The following is a 10,729-nucleotide window of genomic DNA, read 5'->3' as shown; positions in this document are numbered from 1 at the left end:
ACCAAGCTATTCTATTTCGACGGATGATCAAATTTGATGGATAAAGAACATACGTCGAGATGTAAAATTTGACTTAGCCAAATTTTCATCCAAAACTGAAAAATCAATTAAATTTATGGCTGCATTTCAACTTGCAAAATTATCACAAATAATTTAAGAATAATTAAGCATACCTAACTCACTTACCAACCTAGTAAAGGTGGATTCATCAAGTGGCTGGTAAAGATGTCTACAAGCTGCTTCTCACTTGGAACAAAATAAAGTTCCACAGTACCATTCATCACATGTTCCCTAATGAAGTGGTACTTGATATCTACGTGCTTTGTTCTTGAATGTTGTATTGGATTTTCAGTGATGGCAATTGCACTTGTGTTATCACAGAAAATAGGAATTCTGTCCACTTGCAGACCATAGTCCAACAATGTGTTTTTCATCCATAGAATATGTGCACAACAACTACCAGTAGCAATATATTCATCTTCAGCTGTAGAAGTAGAAACTGAAATTTGCTTTTTACTGAACCAGGATACTAGTTTGTTTCCTAGAAATTGACAGGTTCATGTAGTGCTTTTTCTATCAATTTTGCACCGTGCATAGTCTACATCTGAATAACCAGTTAGATCAAAGCCATAATCTCTAGGGTACCAAATGCCATGTTTTGATGTTCCCTTGAGATATCTGAAAATTATCTTTATATCTATTAAATGAGACTCTCTAGGATCAGCCTAAAATCTAGCACAAAGACAAGTAGCAAACATTATATCTGGCCTACTAGCTGTCAAGTACAAAAGTGAGCCAACCATGCCTCTATAGCTTGAAATATCCATAGACTTTTCAGTAGTGTTTAATTCAAGTTTAGCTACAGTGCCCATGAGAGTTTTTGCAGATGTACAATCCATTAGATCAAACTTCTTTAAAAGATCAAAAATATATTTGGTTTGACTAATAAATATTCCATCACTAACTTGCTTAACTTGTAAACCAAGAAAGTAAGTTAGTTCTCCCATCATGATCATTTCATACTTACTTTGCATCAATTTGGCAAACTTTTTGCAAACTTTTTCATCTGTAGAGCCAAATATAATATCATCTACATAAATTTGAACAAGTATACTGGAGCCATTAACATTTCTAAAGAATAAAGTTTTGTCAACAATACCTCTTGTTAAGTGATTTTTTAAGAAAAACTTTGAGAAAGTATCATACCAGGCTCTAGGTGTTTCCTTCAATCCATAAAGTGCTTTTAAAAGATAGTAGACATATTCTGGAAAATTTGGATCTTCAAAACCAGGAGGCTGACTGACATAAACTTCCTCCTCCAAATCTCCATTCAGAAAGACACTTTTGACATCCATTTGATAGACTTTGAAATTGGCATGGGCAACATAGGCTAAGAAAATTCTGATGGCTTCAAGTCTTGCAACAGGAGCAAAAGTTTCATCAAAATCTACTCCTTCTTGTTGACAGTAGCCCTTAACAACCAATCTAGCTTTGTTCCTGACAACTATGCCATTTTTATCTATCTTGTTTCCGAATACCCACTTGGTGTCAATTGGATTCTTTCCTTTAGGCTTGGGTACCAGCTTCCATACCTTATTCCTTTTATATTGGTTTAGCACCTCCTGTATAGCTAGAACCCAATCAGGATCCAACAGAGCTTCTTCTACCTTCTTTGGTTCTTCCTTTGAGAGAAAGCTTCTATATAGACATTCTTCTTAAGTTTCTTTCCTTGTTTGAACTCTAAAAGATGCATCACCAATCATGAGCTCAAAAGGGTGACCTCTAGTCCATTTTCTCTATTGTGGTAGATTAGCTCTAGATGAAGAGACCGCATTGTTGTCTTGATGATTAAAAGAGTTTTGATGATCAGAAACTCCCCTGAGTTTATGGATCTTTGACTTGAAGATGGGGTTCTTTCTGAATGTGATCTTATTTGACTTTCAACTCCTATTGAGGGATCGACGAATGTTGTTCTTTTCCTGTCGACGGATGATGCAGATTGTCTTTCGACGGATGATGCACTTGGTCTTTCGACGGATGTTGAATTATGTGCTTCATTAGTTGTAGACTTTTCTGCATTGTCTTTGTATATTGATTCTTGATCACTATCATCATCACTATCTTCACACATCATCTCCACATTGTCAAATTTGAGGCTCTCATGGAAATCTCCATCTTGCAGTCCTTCAATCTTTTTATCATCAAACACAACATGTACAGATTGCATAACAATGTTGGTTCTTAGATTGTAGACTCTATATGCTTTTCCAACAGCATATCCAACAAAAATTCTTTAATATGCTTTGGCATCAAACTTTCCATGTTGATCAGTTTGATTCCTTAAGATATAACATTTACAACCAAAGACATGTAGAAAGTTCAATGTTAGCTTCCTATTCTTGAATAATTGGTAGGGTGTCATGCATTTTGCTTAATTGACCAAAGAAATATTCTGAGTTTAGCATGCTATATTCACAACTACAGCCCAAAAATATGTTGGTAACTTTGATTCTACTAGAATTGTTCTTGCAGCTTCAATTAGAGATCTATTTTTCCTTTCCACCACTCCATTTTGTTGTGGAGTTCTAGCTGCAGAAAACTCATGCTTGATCCCATTCTCTTCACAAAATAGTCTCATCACAGAATTCTTGAACTCAGTTCTATTGTCACTCCTGATTCTTCTTACTTTGAGGTCAGGATGATTGTTGACTTGCCTTATGTGATTGATGATAATTTCACTAGCTTCATCTTTGAATTTTAGAAAATATGTCCAAGAGAACTTTGAGAAATCATCTACAATTACTAGGCAATATCTTTTCCTAGAGATGGACAACAAATTGACTGGTCCAAACAAATCCATATACAACAGTTGCAAAGGTTCTTCAATTATTGAATCAAGTTTCTTATTGAATGATGTTTTAATCTGTTTTCCTTTTTGGCAGGCATCACATAATCCATCCTTTATAAACTTCACTTGAGGAATACCTCTAACCAATTCTTTATTGACTAGCTTATTCATGGTCTTGAAGTTTAGATGGGACAACTTTTTGTGCCATAGCCAACTTTCATCTTGACTTGCTTTACTGAGAAGACAAGTTACAGATTCTGCATTTGCTGAGTTGAAGTCAGCTAGATACATATTGCCTTTTCTCACTCCAGTGAGAACCACTTTGTTGTTCTTCTTATCAGTCACAACACATGCTTCTGCATTAAAATAACTGAGTTGCCCCTATCACAAAGCTGGATGATACTCAACAAATTGTGCTTGAGACCATCCACTAGGGCAACTTCTTCAATGATGACATTATCCTTTGAAATCAAGCCATATCCCACAGTATAACCCTTGCTATCATCTCCAAAAGTGATACTTGGGCCAGCTCTTTCCTTGAACTCAGTGAGCAGGGTAGAATCTCCAGTCATGTGTTTTGAGCAACCACTATCCATATACCAAAGATTCTTTTGGTTTCCCTGCACACATCAAAATCAAATCAAGGTGATTTTGGTACCCAAGTTTCCTTGGGTCCTACCTTGTTAGCCTTTTTCTTTGGTTTCTTAGGTTTGATCTCATTTGACTTGGGTATTTCAGATTCATCCTTTGTCATTTGAGTTGGACCTTTGAAACCATTCATTGAAACATAATTATCATGCACATTTTGATTAACATGAAAAGGCATGTGCAAACATGTTATTCTAATAGGGCATGTTAAATGCCATTTGAGGCATACTAAATACAGCATAATAAGGATTATGTACAAATGGCATGTTAGCATATTGTGCATTCAAATTTTGTGCAGGCATAACATTAACAGGCATAGTAGGCATGTTGGCAAATGAAAGAGGTGCAGACATAGGAGTAGGCATAGCAAGTTTGCAATTAACAGACAAATGATTAACACTACCACACACAACACAGATTTTTCTTGAAGCATATTTATCAGGTGTGTAGTTGTTATATTTGTTAATTCCTACCTTCCCAAATCTATTATTTTTCCTTTTTGATTCTGTTTAACCTCAATCTTTTCCAATCTGTCATTCAATTGCTTAATGGAAAGATGCCTAACATTAACTCTCTTTTCTTTTCTTACTTGACTTGATTCTCCTGGAACAAAGTTTTTAGAAACTGATCCATATTTTTCATTTAACTTAGCTATCTTGGCTTTGCTAACTGGCTTTTTCTCAGCCGATGAATGTGGTTCCTTGTCTTTCGAGGGATAGTCCTTTTGGTCTTTCGACGGATAACACTCATCATCCATCGAATCCATATCCGTTGACAGTCCTTCAATCAAATTAGAATCAAGCTTCTCCTTGTTCTTTTTCCAGGCTACATCACAAAAAGACTCTATACCTTGAACTTTAGTAATTTGAGCATGGACATCTCTAGATGACTTCCATGCCTTAATTACTTCCTGTTCTCGTTCAAGTTGCTTTCTTAAAATCTCTTCTTTCTTTAAAGATTCAGTTAATTCATCCTTGGCAGTTTTACATTCAATTCTCAATTTTTCAAACTCAATGAATTGAGACTCTAGCACATTATTCCTCTCACTTAAAAACAAATTATTTTCTTTAATTTTAGCATTTTCCTTAGTGAGAGACTTATGAGTTACACGCAAATGATACAGCTCAGTAGACATGTCATTGATGGCATCATTGCATTCAAACTTAGTTAAATATGCTAGGTTAGTGGTGATTACCTGAAAACTGGATGAGCTAACTTCGGTTTCATCTGATTTGGTCATTAGGGCTAGGTTGACATAGTTTGTTTCTTCATCTTCATCCAATCCATCTGCAGCCCAGTCATTTTCTTGTGTAATGAAAGCCCTTTCCTTTTTCTTGAGCAACTTAAAGTATTTTTGCTTATAATCAACAGGCTCAAACTTCTTTTTACTAGAATCAGGTTTCCTGCACTCACTTGCAAAATGACCTGCCAAGCCACACTTGAAACACTTGAATTTAGACTTATCAACCATGTTTCTGTTTGACTTAGCTGCTCCAAAATTCTTCTTGAATTTGAGCTTGGCAAATTTCCTGGATAAGAATTCTAGATGCTCATCTATATCATCCATGTCATCTTGGCTCAACTGTTCTACATTTTTAGCTACCAGCCCTTTACCCTTGCTTTCATAGACCCTTGAGTTTGATGTAGATTCAACAACTTCAACCTTCATCTCCTTCTCCTTTTCTTGCTCAGCAACTAGTACAATGGATCCTCCTTTCTTCCTTCCTTTCTCCATCTTTTCATCTTGCTCTATTTCAAGCTCATAGGTTTTTAGAATTCCATACAGTCTTTCCAAGGTGAATTCCTTGTAATCTTGAGAGTTTCTTAAAGAGACTGTCATGGGCTTCCATTCCTTTGGTAGAGATCTAAGGAATTTAAGGTTGAGTCTTTTGTTTGATAGACCCTTCCATGCAACTTGAGAGCATTCAGTAGCTTTTGAAATCTACTAAATATATCAGTGAGTGATTCACTTTCTTCACATTGAAAATGCTCATATTGCTGAATCAAGAGCTGCATTTTGTTTTCTCTTACCTGCTCAGTTCCATCACAAATAATTTGAATTGTGTCCCAAACCTCTTTTGCTGTTTTGTAGTTTATGATGTTGTCAAACATGTCACCATCAACACCATTAAACAGTATGTTCATGGCCTTTTTATCTTTCCTAACTTGTTCAATGTCTAGATCAGACCATTCATGTCTGGGCTTTGGAACTGATGGCTCATTTCTTGTAGCAGCTCTCATAGGAATATGAGGACCTCTCTCAATACAGTCCACATAGGCTTCATCTTGAGAAAGAAGTTGTAGATGCATCTTCACCTTCCAGTGGTGATAGTTGTCTTTGTCCAGAAATGGAATTTTCACTCCAACATCCTTTCTGATCATCTTGTTGATTGTGGTGATCTTTACACTCTTTATACTTCAAGAGCTTGTTCTGGTACCAATTGTAAAACCCAAACAATGCAACAAGAATTACAGAAGGGGGGTTGAATGTAATTATGACTACTTTTTCTAATTTTAAGAATGTTCTTACTTAATATATAACTGTGTTTAATTTTGCAAGAAATGCGGAATTAGAATAAAATAGAAATCAAAACACAAAGAAATAAAACACAAAGCTTTAAAACTTTCTGGTGGATTTGAACTTATCCACCAAAGATATATATAAAGTTGAGAACTTTGTGATGCATAAATATCACACAGCTGCTTACAAGAGAACTTACAAAATTACAGAGAAATGCTTAACAGATACAACTATATCTATCTCTCTGAAAATTATGATGTTGCCCAGTAAAGATACAATTGTTTAAAGGGGGTTGGATACAATTGTATAAATGTTTCGAACAACTAATAAAATATAACAGCTTTTTATATTTTTGATAAAAACTTTTACAAAACTCTCTCGAGAAATGTTGATATTCTTGAGAGTTGCTAGGTCGTATGATGCTCGATATCGATACACTATGTGATGATCTAAATTGTGTTTATATACTACACAGCTACAACTAAACAATCTATGATATGCATTAACAAAAGCTAACCGAAACTGATACATATCTTCAACCGAATATATAAAGTCCTATAACTCAGACGTAAAAGATATCTACTCCATAATACAAGGAACAGAACAAATCTTCTAAGCTGACTGTCTCTAGATACTGACGACATCCAAATGCTGATGATGTGTCAAATCCTGATGACACATCAAATACTGATGACACTCTAACAACTAGATCCTGAGCTTCTTCTGATGATTGAGAATCAATACGTAACAATCTCCCCCAATTTATGCTTAATGTAATGAAGCACAAATTCCATTCTCAATGATGCCAAAACCAACTACAAAATGTACAAGGAGTAAAGCTTACTTCAGTATCTTCAGATAACTGACAGTTGTGTCCCGAAAGTTTTCCAGTCTTGCTTCCTCCTTGTCCTTTAGGACTTTAACAAGATTTTTCTTCATCTCTTTCTTCTCTTCAGTGTCTTCTCCAAGTTGATAGATGGCTGATATTAATTTAGAAATTGAGCTTTTGTTTATCTCAAGATCACTAATCAACATGAAGCTTAAACTTACATCTTCATGATCAGGACTGAAAGATAACTGAGGACTGTTGAGAAAAACTTTTAGAACTGCAGCTCCCTTTTCCATTCTCATTTCTTGAACAGTATAAGTTATGTACACATGAACGTAATCACCATTGTATTTATCATCTTTTGTCATGACTCTTCTTCTGATGACTTCAAGTATCATAGAAGACCAATTCCTGGTGACACTGTTCTCAACTCTAAAAAGATAGTAAATGTATTTCAATTTTCTCACAGTCTTTATTAAGAGTTGCTGCAATGTAAAGCTCTTTACTTTACCATCCCTCAAAAAGTACAAAATCTCTTCTCTGACATCATTATCATTTATCTTTCTATAAACAATCTTCACAGCTTCAACTTTCTCAAGATGTGAAGGAGAAACTCTTTCACCAAGATTCTCACTCAGAGTATTTGTATCCAACAGACCAGATCTTAGAATCTCCATATCAGAATGAAAAACTCCTCCTCTGGTTCGAGATTTGACAACTTTCAGTTTTTCATTATATTCAACCCAGGAAGGTTTCTTGATGGACTTATGAACATCTTCCTGTTCTGAAATAGAGTATCTTAACCCTGCTGACACAAATTTAACATGCTTGAACCCTTTAGGATAATCAAATGTATAAATGTCTTTCCATCTTTTATCTTTCTTGATGAGAGGAGCATAACTTGTAGACAAATCATGAATCTTTCCTTTTGCTTTATGCCATAGCTCTCTCTTTGATTTTAAAACTCTCTGCACATAATCTTTGCATGCTTGATCAGCTTTCCTTTTGTCAATCTTTTCTTTTTCATCAACCTCTGAAATATGAGGAGTGACTACTGTAGTAAGGGCTGACTCATTTAATGCTTCGATCAATTTTTTTTATCAGAGTCAAAATCAGTTATCAGGTTCACAGCATCAGGATCTGCTTTTACCTCAGGATTTGTGTCTGCTACCGGAGTTACATTCTGATTTGCTGTATCAGCTTGATCAATGTCAGTGGATGATCTTTTCTTCCTTTGAATATTCAACTCTTCTGGCTTCTGAACTTCTTCAGCTTCTTCATGTCCTTGTACAAGAATATAACCTTCTCTGGATTAAACATTTAGAAATGCAGAATTAAATACAGTCACTTGACTTGGTTTAGAAATCCTTCCTCTTCCTCTACCTCTTGTAGATCTTCCACCTCTTTTTCCTCTTCCTTTAGAAGTGTTAACTTCATCTTCAATTTAAGCCATTAACTCTTTTTGTTGCATAACTGCTTCTTCAGCTGTTAGATCAGGAAATTCTTCACTTATAGACCGAAGAGCACTCCTAGCATTCTTTTGCTCAAACCTCTTGTCTTTGTAGTACAAGATAATCTCTTTACCTGTTTCCTTATGTCTGTAAGGAAAGAATAACCCTTTAGCATCTGTTAAATTAGAGATTGTAACATCATCATCGTCAGGAGCATCAGTAGTAGTCTTCTGCTTAGCTTTATGAGCACCTATAGACTTCCTTTATCCTGAAGAACCATTCTTCTTAGAATGTTGAGGTTGTTGAGCAGTAGAAGCAATTTGAACTTCTGTAACTGGATTCTTATCACCATCATCATCATCAATATCTTTATCCTTTGTCTGAATAGAATCTGGTGTACATTTTGTAGCAACTATCTTCTCCCCCTTTTTGGCATCAGTATTTAAAAGAAGAGAAAACAGAACATCCAGTTTATCAGCTATAGAAGATACTTTATCTTCTAAGGAGGAAAGTCTAGAGGTCATGTTGTGTTGAGATTTAACAACTTCTGTAATAGTATTTTTCACACTCTTGATTTCAGCTGAGGCAGGTGTGTGAAGCATAAATCCATCAATCTTATCCTTGATAGTAGCATGAGACTTCTTCATCTCATCAAGGTCAGAGTAAATTCCTTTAACAGAAATAATAGAGGCCTTAAGATGCAACTTCAGATCAGGAGTTTGAATTTCATCATAGGCACGATGGATATGTTGCAGGCCAACAGAAGATGAGATAGAAGTATTTACAAGTCTCCATTTATAATCCCATTCTGTCTGTCAAAAATGCTCAGCATCAGCATTGTAATAAGATGGCTTTTCATTGAAGTGTAAAGAAGAACCAACATTGGACTTCTTAGATGCATCAATTGCAGTCTTAAGCTAAGATGTGTCAGAATCATCCTTATCACTGTCATCATTAGAATCAGACAGACCTTCAGAAGAATTTACAAAATTAGGAAGAATTGCCTTGCCTTTATTGAAATCCTTTGCAATAGGTGCCTGTGGCTGATGAGATCCTGAAATAGGAACATGGTAACACCTAAATCTCTCTGTTCTTTTCAAGTGATCTCATCACTTCTCACACAATAGATTACTTTTAAGAGTAACATGGTTCTCACAGAAGAAACTTTATAAGAAAAAACTTATAAAATTTTTGTCTGAAGCTACCTCTCCTTTTGCAAGTACAGGAGACTACCACTCAACAGTTTAATTTTCTCATATGATATTTTCACACAGTCTCACAGAAAGGCTCAATCACACATTTAGCAAAGAAATAAAAGATGGCTGAGAAGAGTAGTATGCTTGTCATATAAATAGAGGTAACCTCAGAGAAGAGACTATTTATAATCATACAAACATGACAATATATGAGAAATATAACAATACCTGAAGGTGAGTCCTCAAGTGGAAGTGATGATAGTGGAGGAACAAACAGCACGTCAGGATGCTTTTGCAAACTAGAAACTCGTAGAGGATCATCAATAGTAACTAGTTCAGTTGACGGATGAATCTCAGTAGAAGCTGTTGTAACATCAGGATTTGACCTGTCAAGAGGAAGTGATAGACCAGCATCAATACTTTGAACTGATGGTTCTTGTGGAGTCTGAGAAATATGAGCTGCTTTAGCAATGCTTGGTGAAGGTTCTTGTGTGCTCTTCTCAAAAATTGGATCATTGATGAGTGCATCCACCTTTGACAATACTTCTTGATGAGCTTGTTTTCCCTGTAGTAGTTGAACAGAGTCAGCAAGAAGATCACTCTGAGCAATATTAAGAATGATTTGTGCAGCCTCGTTGTCTGCATCTTCCCTTTGAGAAGATGGTTCTTGTGTGACTGGATGTGTTGCAGTTGCTAAATCCCTTTGAGACTTAGGTTCTTGTGTACTGACATCCTTGGAAAGAGGCTGAGTATTTTTCTTCTTTCTGATGTACCTAACTACTTCTTCACTGTTTCTTTTCAACTTGCTCTTTGCAGTCGTCTTGAGATCAGCAGTTGCTTCAATCACTAGAAGCTTATCGAGCAAAGCACTAGCATCAGTAATTGGCTCCTTGGTTCCAGTAGTGTCAACAGAGTCATCAAGATGTTTAACAGTGGATTTCTTGGTTTCCGACAAGGACCCTATTGGCATCTAATCATCGGAGTTAGAATCATCTCATAGGATCAGTCTTCTTTTCCTGACTGGAAAATAGTCTTCTTTCTTCCCACTCTCACTCAGTGAGGCTTGTTTAGCTTTCTGTCCAGATGTGATAGATTTCTTAACCAGCTTTTTCTTTGTTACAACTGATATCTTTTGAGAGACATCAGAGGAGGCTAATTTAGAGGTTGGGCGTGTTTGCTGTTTGGAAGAAAAAATGCTTGGGTTAGAAACAAGATGGGTGGTTTCTTGATTCTCAG

The sequence above is a fragment of the Apium graveolens genome, chromosome 11, assembly GCF_009905375.1.
Source record: "Apium graveolens cultivar Ventura chromosome 11, ASM990537v1, whole genome shotgun sequence".
Taxonomy (NCBI): Eukaryota; Viridiplantae; Streptophyta; class Magnoliopsida; order Apiales; family Apiaceae; genus Apium; species Apium graveolens.
This window is presented reverse-complemented; position numbering follows the sequence as displayed.